Source organism: Lathyrus oleraceus, chromosome 4, assembly GCF_024323335.1.
Source record: "Lathyrus oleraceus cultivar Zhongwan6 chromosome 4, CAAS_Psat_ZW6_1.0, whole genome shotgun sequence".
NCBI classification, from domain to species: Eukaryota; Viridiplantae; Streptophyta; class Magnoliopsida; order Fabales; family Fabaceae; genus Lathyrus; species Lathyrus oleraceus.
This window is the reverse complement of record NC_066582.1, coordinates 354,341,020-354,354,278: the sequence shown is the minus strand read 5'-3', so window position 1 is coordinate 354,354,278 and position 13,259 is coordinate 354,341,020. Positions and strand designations below refer to the sequence as shown.

Sequence of the window (13,259 nt, the reverse complement as noted above, 5' to 3'; positions counted from 1 at the left end):
CCAAGTGATTTCCGAGTTACCTTCCAGGTTATGGATATCCACCCATCTTATAGTTGTCTCCTTGGTAGACCATGGATTCACGAGGCTGACGCCGTGACATCCACCCTACACCAGAAGCTGAAATTCGTCAAGAATAAGAAACTGGTTGTGGTAGGGGGAGAAAAGGCTCTCCAGGTTAGCCACCTGTCTTCTTTCTCATATATTAATGTTGAAGATGAAGTTGGAATGCCTTTCCAAGCTTTATCTATTGCTGAGCCAAGTGAGAAGAAGTCTCCTTCATTTGCTTCCTATCGTGATGCGAAACTGGCCATTGAATGTAGTGCAGTTGCTGCTTTGGGGAAGATGATTGAGCTTGAAGACAATAAGTCCAGGGCTGGCATTGGCTATTCTTCTGGGGCATTCAACAAGCGAGGACTGTTCAAGAGTGGAGGTTTCATCCATGCTGATCAAGCCGAGGAAGTTGCTGCTATCTTGGAAGAGGATATAGAGGACTTGAGCAACTTTGTTATCCCTGGCGGTGTCTGCCACAATTGGGTCGTTGTGGATGTTCCTACGGTCATTCATAAGTCAGCGTAATATGTTCACTTTGTTTCAAAATCCTTCTCCCATGCCAAAAGGAGAAGTGATGACATTGTTGGCAGCATTTATACAATGATATTTCATTCAATTAATGCATTGTTAAACATTTGTTTTCACTTTTTGCTTTTGCATGAAATCAGTGATCACAAAAAACCCTAAAAACAAGAATAAAAGCAACCTTTTTCATCTGCATAATGATTTGCTTGTTTAAATTCTAAAGTTTTTATTATCCAAAATCATTATGCAGGTTGATTCTAAAAGCCATTGAACATAATGATCCAACGCCATCTCCCAATCTTGAATTCCCTGTATTTGAAGCAGAGGAAGATGATGTTGAAGGGATTCCTGATGAGATTTCCCGTCTCCTTGAGCACGAGAAGAAGATCATTCAGCCGCATCTCGAAGATCTGGAAACAGTCAACTTGGGGTCTGAAGATTGTGTTCTTATGGTGAAGATTGGGGCACTTCTTGAAGAGTCTGTCAAGAAGGGGTTGATCAGTTTGCTACGAGAATATTCCGATATCTTTGCTTGGTCGTATGAAGACATGCCGGGTCTAGATACAGATATTGTGCAACATTTCCTGCCTTTGAAGCCTGAGTGCGTGCCTGTGAAGCAGAAGCTCAAAAGAACTCATCCCGATATGGCAGTGAAGATCAAAGAAGAGGTTCAGAAGCAAATTGATGCGGGGTTTCTGGTGACTTCTACATATCCTCAATGGGTGGCCAATATTGTACCTGTGCCTAAGAAAGACGGAAAAGTCCGTATGTGTGTTGATTACAGAGATTTGAATAAGGCTAGTCCGAAAGATGATTTCCCTCTACCACACATTGATATGTTGGTAGACAATACAGCTAAATTCAAAGTCTTTTCGTTTATGGATGGATTTTCCGGTTATAATCAAATCAAGATGGCACCCGAAGATATGGAGAAGACAACATTCATCACACCTTGGGGAACATTCTGTTATCGAGTGATGCCCTTCGGTTTGAAGAACGCCAGAGCCACGTATCAACGTGCTATGACTACCTTGTTTCATGATATGATGCACAAGGAGATAGAGGTCTATGTTGATGATATGATTGCTAAGTCCCGAACGGAAGTTGAACATGTTGAACATTTTTTGAAGCTTTTTCAGCATTTGAGGAAGTTTAGGCTTCGTCTGAATCCAAACAAGTGTATATTTGGAGTCCGTTCTGGCAAGTTGTTGGGATTTGTAGTCAGCGAGAGAGGTATTGAGGTTGATCCTGCAAAGGTCAAAGCAATACAAGAGATGCCTGCACCCAAAACTGAGAAGCAAGTCCGAGGTTTTCTTGGCCGCTTGAATTATATTTCCAGATTTATATCCCACATGACTGCCACATGTGCGCCGATATTCAAGCTCCTCCGAAAAGATCAATCTCATGATTGGACCGAGGATTGCCAAAATGCTTTCGACAGTATCAAAGAGTATCTGTCTGAACCTCCGATCTTGTCTCCGCCTGTAGAAGGAAGACCTCTGATCATGTATTTGACTGTTATTGAAGACTCGATGGGTTGTGTACTCGGTCAACAAGATGAATCAGGGAAGAAAGAATCTGCTATATACTACCTCAGTAAGAAGTTTACTGATTGTGAGTCTCGATATTCTACGCTTGAGAAGACGTGTTGTGCTTTGGCTTGGGCTGCTAAGCGTTTGCGCCAGTACATGATAAATCATACAACTTGGTTGATATCCAAAATGGATCTGATCAAGTATATTTTCGAGAAGCCTGCTTTAACTGGGAGGATTGCCCGTTGGCAGATGTTGTTGTCTGAGTATGATATCGAGTATCGAGCTTAGAAAGCTATCAAAGGTGGTATCTTGGCTGACCATTTAGCGCACCAGCCGATTGAAGATCATCAGTCTGTTCAGTACGACTTCCCAGATGAGGAGATTCTGTATTTGAAAATGAAAGATTGTGATGAGCCTACACTTGATGAAGGTCCGAAACCTGGTTCCAGATGGACGATGGTGTTTGATGGCGTTGTGAATCAGTATGGAAATGGAATTGGGGCAGTAATCATTACTCCTCATGGCATGCATATTCCGTTTACAGCAAGGCTAACTTTCAAATGCACGAATAATATGGCTGAGTATGAGGCCTGTATTATGGGACTAGAAGAATGTATTGTTTTGAGAATCAAACATCTTGATGTGTATGGTGATTCGGCCTTGGTTGTCAATCAGATCAAGGGAGAGTGGGAGATGAGTCAGCCAGGTCTCATTCCATACAGAGATTATGCGAGGAGGATTTCAACATTCTTTACAGAAGTTGACGTTCATCATATTCCTCGTGAGGATAATCGTATGGCAGATGCTCTTGCTACGCTCGCTTCCATGATTGTGGTCAAGTATTGGAATGAAGTTCCCAACATTACCGTGATGTGCTTGGACAGACCAGCTCACGTGTTTGCAGTTGAAGAAGTGAATGATGACAAGCCTTGGTATTTTGATATCAAGAATTTCCTACAGAAGCAGGTCTACCCGCCTGGGGCATCTGTGAAAGACAGGAAAACTTTGAGAAGGTTGTCAGGCAGTTTTTACCTCAGTGGTGAAGTGCTGTATAAAAGAAATTTTGACATGGTTCTGCTCAGATGCGTGGATAGACACGAAGCAAACCTGTTGATGACTGAGGTCCATGAGGGTTCATTTGGTACTCATTCCAATGGACATGCCATGGCTAGAAAGATGCTGAGAGCAGGCTACTATTGGCTGACAATGGAGTCTGACTGCTGCAAATATGTGAAGAAATGCCACAAGTGTCAAATTTATGCGGATAAGATTCATATTCCTCCAACATTTTTGAATGTGATTTCATCACCATGGCCTTTCTCTATGTGGGGAATCGACATGATCGGCATGATTGAACCGAAAGCGTCCAATGGGCACAGGTTTATTCTCGTAGCAATTGATTACTTCACCAAATGGGTTGAAGCCGCATCGTATGCGAATGTGACCAGACAGGTGGTCGTGAAGTTTATCAAGAATCAGCTGATTTGCCGTTATGGTGTGCCAGATAAGATCATTACTGATAATGGATCTAATCTGAATAACAAGATGATGGAAGAGTTGTGCACTGAGTTTAAGATTGCACACCATAATTCCTCTCCTTACAGACCAAAGATGAATGGGGCTGTTGAAGCTGCTAACAAGAATATCAAGATTATCCAGAAGATGACAGTTACATACAAAGATTGGCATGAGATGCTGCCATTTGCTTTGCATGGATATCGTACATCTGTCCGCACTTCAACAGGGGCAACCCCTTTCTCTCTCGTGTTTACGGCATAGAGGCTGTGCTCCCAGTAGAGGTGGAGATCCCATCAATGAGAGTCTTGATGGAAACTAAGTTGACTGATGCTGAATGGATTCAGAGTCGTTACGACCAGCTGAATTTGATTGAAGAGAAGTGATTGACTGCCATGTGCCACGGTCAGTTATATCAGCAGAGAATGAAGAAAGCATTCGATAAGAAGGTCAAGCCTCGTGTGTTCCGAGAAGGTGACCTCGTGCTCAAGAAAGTTTTGTCTTTCGTGCCCGATTCCAGGGGCAAGTGGACTCCAAACTATGAAGGTCCATATGTTGTCAAGAGAGCCTTTTCAGGCAGAGCTTTGATGCTTACAACAATGGATGGGGAGGATTTCACTCGTCCTGTGAATTCAGATGCAGTCAAGAAATAATTTTCCTAAAAAAAGTATACAAATAAAAACAGAATAGCTCGCTAAGTTGAAAACCCGAAAGGGCGGCCTAGGCAAAAATGAGCGTCTCGGTGGAGAACCCGCAAGGGTGATCCAGGCAAAAAGTTAGAGACATAAAAAAAAATATTTGCATCCCGCTAGATTGAGTACCTCCCCATGGGGAAATCTAGGCAAAAATTAGGGATTTGACAAGTAACTGCATCTTGACAAGACTTTCTGTTCCGCAGCTGTCTTTTCGTCAGAGATTCACGATTCGTCGTCGACTGAAGCTTCGAATACATCGAAATTCAAATTGGTAGAGAAAGGATCATTATGTTCAATGTAGCCCTCTTCCAATATATATCACTGATTTCAAATTTGTACAGATCTATGGAGTCTTGCCATTCGCAGACTACCATTCCATCAAATCAATTTGAGCTTTTATCCAATTATTTGCACTCTTATTTGCTTTAATTCAACAAATGTTTTGCATGTTTTAATTGATAAAATGTCATTGTTTTAAACAAACAAATTTTTCAAATGGTTGTTTTAAACAAAGTGAACATTCACAATGATGAAAGGATACTTAAGAATTTCTCAGTGCTCTCCCAAGGGTGGCATGATTTCCAACAGGGTAAGACATTTGTTCATATTCCTGGCATGGCTGTATCCTCTTTCTCCTGATTGTTGTTGGGGTTGTTCCCTAAGCAGAGCTTCTGTTGAGATTGTGTTCCCCAACCAGAGCATTTGTTGGAAACTTCAGTTTCTCTCTCCAACAGTATTCTCTCCCCATCATGGGTGTTTTCCCTCTGGAAGATTCAGTAGTTGGTGGGTTGACATCCCGGTACTTTGTCTGCTTCCTCAGTACAGTCGCCTGCAGAGATTGTTGATATGATATACTACATTCGCTATATCTCCCCATCAGAGTGCTTGTTGGAGTTTTCACCTCTTATCCCTTCAGCAGAGCAGTGATTATTTCCTTCTCAGCATCCTGGTAGTTTCCTCTTGGGAGGTCCAGCATTTGGTGGTTGATCCCCAGCTCTCCTCCTCATCCCCAGTGGAGCCACCAGTAGATTTGTGGTATGATGGATTGTATCTGTAATGTTTCCCTGCAGAATCCCCGCCAAAGTCGGTATCCCCAGTAGGGTCGGTTGGTGATCTATCATTCATAGAGTTTGGGTGATTTCCTAATGCTTTTGATCCCTAGTAGAGTGGCTTGTTGCAGAATCTACTTGTGTGATCTATTTTTCCCTCAGTGGGTTTATCCCCAATGGAGTGGCTGACATGTATTCCCAGTAGAGTTGCTTGTGCGACTAGATTCTACTTGGGTGTTCTGTTCTCTTCAGCAGTTCTCGCTTGTGCAGTGAACTCTTGTTTCCCAGTTGATACTGAGGATCCCCGCAGAAATCTCGGGATTTCTCCTTTTCCCCAACAGATTTGCTTTTGTGGCAGTTTCTGCCTATTGTGAACTTCTGTTCCCCAGTTGGGTTGATTGATGATCCATCACTCAGAGATTTTGTGATTTCTTTGATATCTCTGATTCTTTTGCTTTCCAGGCAGATCTTTGCTTTTCAACATGTAGATCCAGCAAATTGGCTTTCCAGTTGGATTTCTTTGGTTTTTTCCTCTGGAAGTGTAGTACCGGGCGTTTGATCCCTGGACCTGTTCGTATTAGAAATGTCTGTTTTGTCTGCATTCATCAAACATAAATCACGCATATTCATGCATACTTTCAACATTCAGATATTCATGATTGCATTTTTGCCATATATCTTTGGTTTGTTGTCTCCTGCTAAGGGTGATATATATCTCTCCAGTGGATCTTCCCAAGCAGATGTCGGGTGTCTAATCTCTCAATATAGAGTCAGCCCCATAAGCAGAAAGTGTCTGTCTTTCCTTCTGCAATTCCCCACTGAGATATATCCTCGTGGATGACGGTTTCTTCCGTTTCCTCCCAACACATATATTGGGATGGATCTTCCTATTGAGTTGTATCCTCATTAGGACGAGTCTTGATTTAGTTTGCCTTTTTGGTTTGGTCCTGAATTGGCAATTTTTCAACTGTCTCTTGTGCTTCCCTGTGGAATAAATGAATGAATTGCCCAGTAACCGGCAATAATTCTTTTTGTCCCCAGCGGAGTTTGGGCCTCTACCCTTATACCGGTAGTTATAAGTCCTATGTTCCTTTTCCTCTTTGCGGAATTTGTGGTTATATACCTTTTATTCCTCAGCAAGAGTCGATGGTTTTCTATCCCGTATTCGGTAGTCGTAAATCCTAGTTTTTGCTTGCTCCTCAGTAGTTGGTGGTTTGTTATAAACCCTAGTTTGCTTCCCGTGTGGAATTGCGATTCTTTCATTCCCATGCGGACGTTTTGGTTTTCTACCCCGTATTCGGTAGATGTAAACCCTATCTTTTTATCCTCATCAGAGTTGTTGGCTACTACCCGGTATTCGGTAGTTGTAAGTCCTATCTCTTCTCCCAAAGCAGAGGTAACCGTTGTGGTTCATTCTGGTTGATGGTGAGTTTTGGTCTTCTACCCAATATTCGGTAGTTGTAAATCCTATGTTGTTGTTGTCCCCCTAGCGGAGTCTGAGCTTTCTTGTGGATAATTGCCGGATGCTAGCAATTTTATCCCCAGCCAGAGTTTCTGGTCTTCTACCCCGTATTCGGTAGTATTTCTTGACTTTCCCTTTTTTTTTTAGGCAAAGTATTTCTTGACTGCATCTGAATTCACAGGACGAGTGAAATCCTCCCCATCCATTGTTGTAAGCATCAAAGCACCGCCTGAAAAGGCTCTCTTAACAACATATGGACCCTCGTAGTTTGGAGTCCACTTGTCCCTGGAATTGGGCACGAAAGACAAAACTTTCTTGAGCACAAGGTCGCCATCTCGGAACACACGAGGCTTGACCTTCTTATCGAATGCTTTCTTCATTCTCTGCTGATACAACTGACCATGGCACATGGCAGTTAATCGCCTTTCTGCAATCAAATACAGTTGGTCATAACGACTCTGAATCCATTCAGCATCAGTCAACTAGGGACTGGAGGGTATAATTTTTCTCTTTTCTTTTGAAAAAATTTGAAATTTTTTTCCTAATTTTTTATTTTTTCATCTTTTTCACCCTTTTTTTTTTACATTACATTTGTAATGCCCCAGTTTGACTGGTTTGCTGATTCTCATGATACAGTTGAATGAGCTTCTTTTCATTGCTCAAGTGCTCGGGTAATCTCATCAGGAATCCCTTCAACATCATCTTCCTCTGCTTCGAATACAAAGAATTCAAGATTGGGAGATGGCGTTGGATCATTATGTTCAATGGGTTTAGAAATCCCTGCATAATGATTATGGATAATGAAAAGCTTTTGAATTTTAAACAAGCAAATCATTTATGCAGATGAAAAATGTTATTTTCTTGTTTTTCAGGGTTTTTTGTGATCACTGATTTCATGCAAAGAGCAAAAAGTGAAAACAAATGGAAAAACAAATGTTTAACAATGCATTAATTGAATGAAAACATCATTGTATTAAATGCTGCCAACAATGTCATCACTTCTCCTTTTGGCATGGGAGAAGGGTTTTGAACAAAGTGAACAATTACTCTGATCTATGGATGACTGTAGGAACATCTACAGCGACCCAATTGTGGCAGACACCACCGGGTATGATAAAATTGTTCAAGTCTTCTGCATCCTCTTCCAAAATAGCAGCAACCTCTTCAGGTTGATCAGCATGGATGAATCCTCCACTCTTGAACAAACCTTGCTCATTGAACGCCCCAGAACAGTAGCCAATGCCAGCCCGGGATGGGTTAACCAGGAATAAATCCATCAACAGTACTTAGTCTGGAAAATTCCTCCTCGAGTTCACAATTCTCTTGCTCAGAACGGTCCATAAATCTGGCAGAGTCGGCTCTGGTATAGTACCGGCGAAGTGCGTCTTCAAAATAAATGAAGATCGCAGGGTCAGACCACAGGACGGGAAGCTGAGAACGACGCCTGCTTATGCAAATGATGCATGCAATGCTCGTGCAGATGATTTGTTTTTATCTTAAAGGAACTCGAGGGTTTTATTTGCAAACTTTGAAATATTAACATTTTGATCGTATATGAGAATATCTCATCAGATACATCAGGTGAAAAAAGTTTCCCGGTTTTTTCCATGTTTGAAAACTTTTGCAAATAAACTCCTTTGAGTTCCTTGAAAATTTTCTTTTTATCTGATGATATGGATGCAGATGAATGCATGAATGCATGAATGCAACAATCACACTCAAGGATCAAGCAAAGCACACCAGACAAAGGTCATGGGAAAGCTCATTGTATCCCTAATATCAATCATCCATTTTGGTGGATTTAGGTTTTCACCTTATCAACACCCAAGTTCCATTGATATTAACGGTACATGAACCGACTCTAACATCCTTAATATCAATCATCCATTTTGGTGGATTATGGTTTACACCTTATCAACGCCCAAGTTCCATTGATATTAATAATGTTTGAACGACTCAACCACGAATCACGGGTTTGTTGAGAGTCACGAGCATGGAGTCCTAGTAAAGAACCACCCAAAGGGAATGTACTAGGGTTTAAACCTGTCAGACATGTTCTACCAGAGGTTCCCATAATCATCGTCCCATCTCTCGGATATTGTCGGAGGAACGAATACTCGTATTCCAAAAATATTCTCGAGAGAGACTCTTATGAGTGTAGTATCGCGTAACAGTCGCATCAGATCTTACATCTGAACGACCTCCGCACTACGTCCTAAAAATAGGCCAAGATGGGTTTGGTAAACTAAGGTCCTTGGCTTCTAAGGCACATGATTGAACGAATAATGCCTAACCACAAATAACTTGTGTGACATTATCAATCCAACATGACCTCCACCAAGTGAATGGGCTCGCAAGTCAACTGGCTAAGGAATACTCCACACCAGTCGACAAGACTATGCCATTCTCCTATCCTAAGGTGCACTCGAGTTCGGGTATAGAACTCATCTCACAGAGATCACCAAAGCAAACAACAATTGTATATCAAGCAATTCAAACATTACAATCAATACAGTTATCCCAAATTGTACAAAAATATGTCAAATAACAGATAAACAGATATCATACAACAAGGGTGAAAAGTAGGCAATACCGCCAGGGAAGGTCTAATGTTATCCCCAGTGGAGTCGCCACTTTTCTGTAGCGGTGTATTCGTCGCTATATGATTTATTGATTAAACCATAAGCAAAGTATACAATGAATCGAGTCGCCACCGCACTTTTATTTATCCTAAGGACTGGTTAAAAAGCGAACAAAAACCTAAGAAGTTTTACACGTAGAAAACCAATAAAAGATCAGAGAATCTGGGTAAGGGGTAAATTACGCAATGGGAAGGTGTTAGGCACCCATCACGTCCTAGGTACTCCTAGGGAGCCCTTTTCACACTTGTTGTATAAAAATATTTATTTGTTTTTGACATATTGTGCAAACATGAATGGGATGATGAGAAAAGAATGTACAAGTTAATTATTTTTGTGTTTGAACGGATGAACCCGTTGCCTACGTACCTTCCATCAAAGGTAAGGATCAAAACGCCGTAGTTCGGCTAAAAGATTTCCAAAAACATGGATGAGTTCATTTTAAAACAATAGCACTAAGGCTTTACGTTATCCACGGGAGAAAACTCAACCTTATGAAACAACAAGTCCACCATGTGAGAAAAGCTTCCACTTGCTAGTGAGGGGTTAACCCTATAATAAGCAAGGAAGACTTACAATTCAATCAACTAAGGACAAATAGGTGAGATTAACATCAACCAACTAGGATAAATCAAACCTATGGCTAATGTATGAAAACTTAACAAGCATGGACACAGCCACAAAACAATTGAGTGAGTTGGGTTAATTGATAATGATTATTCACAAAAGGATGGTCAAAGTATGATTAAGATTGATTCAAAGAAGTGTTATGAAATGGAGTTTGAAAAGTCAAGGACTTAGGGTCCAGGTTTCTAATTTGGAAAGAGATGAAGATGTTTGCACAACAAGTCAAAGTTTTTGAAAGCAAAGTGTGAAATGGTTTAGGACAATGAGGGTATGGATGATGGAATGTAAAACTTCTTATAAAGGTTCACCTCTTGAAATCATATAGAAGATGATTCAAGTGTGTCCTTAGGAATGAGGCAACAAACAAATAAAAATAAAGCAAGGCGATACCGGATGCCATCAATGGACTTATACCAATCTCACAAACAAAAGCGGATATCGGATACCAATAAATGGATTTACACCAATCTCCTAAAACAAAACAATGATACCGGATGCCATCAATGGTCTTATACCAATCTCACAAAGCAAAAGCGGATATCGGATACCAATAACTGGGTTTACACCAACCTCCTACAGTAAAACAAAACTTGGATGTCGGATGCCAATCTATCTGGACTTATACTAACCTCCAAAGTATGGTCATAGGAATACAAATGCCACATCACAGGGACTTACAATTTGATCCTCTCATACAACAAACAAGAGCAAAGAAGATATGAGTGACCAGTGAGGTCATACACTCTATCCTTCCATATCATGGGAACAAAAGCCAATCAACATGAACTTACAATTGTCCTCAATGGGCAAACAAACATAGATCACAAGGATATGCAATAATGATCATATAAGAATTAACAATCAATAATGATGAATGCACAATGGCAAGTAAGCAATCATGTTCAAATGAATCAAATAATCAATCAAACAAGTTCAAGTAGCACACACTATAACCACACAATTGGGCTCAAACAAAGGTTGGACTTTAAAAGTCAACTGGAATAGGGTGAAAGGCGCTCTTAACCTTGACATTGAGAGCCAAGGTGAAGCATATGAAAGGATATGAGGGGTGTGCCTCATCACTCTTATCCCTGGTCAGGGAGAGCATTGAATATCAGAAGGTGTGGGAGTTCAGAAAGATGGAACTCTCTCCACAAGTTAGACTCGATAGATCTTGGGTTTTTACTCACTATGCATCAACACATGTGGTGTGAGCAAGGCGAGTGACTCACAGAATAGTAGAAGATAGGCTACATATCTTTTTTGTCTACCAATTGCCTCACATGAGGTCTTTACCTGCTTGGGGACAAAGTTAAACAATCACAAACATCGCCTCTTAAGGAGGACTTCAGACAGTTGCCTGGCTAAATAACAAGCCAGGTCTTCCAGACTACATGGAGACAAGAGAGTCTACCTCAATGCTTAAGCAAAGCAAAGCAATAGCTAGTTCTCAAAGAACTAAAGCGACTATGGTACCTGAAATCAATCAAATATAATCAGTATTCAAGTCATAAAGTCAAAACCAACAAGGTAATGAACCAACAGACAACACAATCAATCACAGGTGCAAAGCACAAACTCAAATGAAATGAGTTAGCATCCTACAAAATAAAACAAGTTAGTTCATGATAATCAAATAAACCAAAATCAATCAACTTGAATTAAGCTCTTCAAAGTATTTGATTCTTAACCTGAAAAAACAACTCAAATGTGAGAAGTAAGACCACTAGGACAAGCCTAGGGTCAAAAGGAGGTGAAAAATTCAAAACAGCAAGTGAAAATTGATCAAAGTCAAGATTTAGCAAACAAAAACAACTTCCAGCTGGTCCCATATCAAAAACATTCACCAATTGCATTTTATAAGCTAAACATGTCAAACTATGCATTTTGGAATCACATTGGAGTAAACAGAATGATTACAATCAAACAAATACCAAAATAGCTCAATAAATTTCCAGAAAATTCAAGCTTAAATAGAACACGTTCAATGAGCCACATATCAAATTTCATGGCGTTTGGATAAATGGAAGTAGGGAAATTAAAATCAGGAAGTCATGGTATGCAAATACAAACCCAACCAAGGCCACAAAGTGTACACCAACTTCAAGCAAATGCAAAACAGTGAAAACATATGATAAATGAATGGGACCAAAGCCAAAATGAAGTTAAGCATGTTAAGAAACACTCCACCAAATTTCATTTTCATATGGTAAGGTGTGAACATTTTACAAGTCATGTAAGTTGATCACTCAAGAAAAGTTCACAAAATGGTAAACAACAAAGAAAATTATCAATCAAATAGGAAATGTATCCACAAATCCTACAAAAACTCATGCTCAAACTAGGCATACAGATGGAATCACATGCAAATATCTAGAGCAGATTACATAGCATAGGCATGGAAACAAAGTTCATGAACATGGCATAACATAGTGTGACACGCATTGTCACACTCAAAAAGATCACATCATATCTATTAATCCAGAAACTCAAAATTAGCAAACTATACATCAAAATCACCAGGAAAGAGTCAAGAATATGCCTATAAAATTTCATACATTTTGGATGAGGCATCATTATTTTATGAATGAAATGGCAAAACATACACACATGGCATACATGACCAAAACCTCTAGGCAAAAGCAAAAATCAATCAGGCACAACTTTGATTATCATACCTAAAAACAACTAGAGAGAATTTGGAGATCAACACAAAAATTCCCACTCAATTTGGATTAAAGGTGAATTAATTATGATTTTTTGAAGTTTAATCAAGAAATGAAATAATTATTTAAACTATTAAAATGAATTAATGTGCACGAATGGCAAATTCGTAATTAACGGAGCCAGGGGGCAAAACACCCCGTTTCATTTAATGAAATGGCGTCACGCTATTGGTCGAGGCGCGCGGGAAACAAGTTTTCAAATCCAAAAGCCACGCCCGAAGATCAAACGCGAAACTGAGCCCAGAATTTTGAACCTTCATCGCGTTCTTCATGTTCTCGATGAACATGAACAAATTTTAACAAAAATGCACATGCCATATATGGTTGGAACCGGTGTTCAACGTAGATCATAAATATCACAGTGAAATTGTCCAGAAATCATCATACAAAGAGATCCAATCAAAAATAGTTTTGACATACAAACTTTAATTCAAG

The 13,259-nt window shown here is 40.1% G+C and overlaps 1 pseudogene; it reads left to right on the top strand.

Annotated features, from left to right (window-relative positions):
- LOC127137401 (probable alkaline/neutral invertase B) overlaps window positions 1–13,259 on the top strand; it is a 122,448-nt pseudogene that overhangs the window by 7,734 nt on the left and 101,455 nt on the right.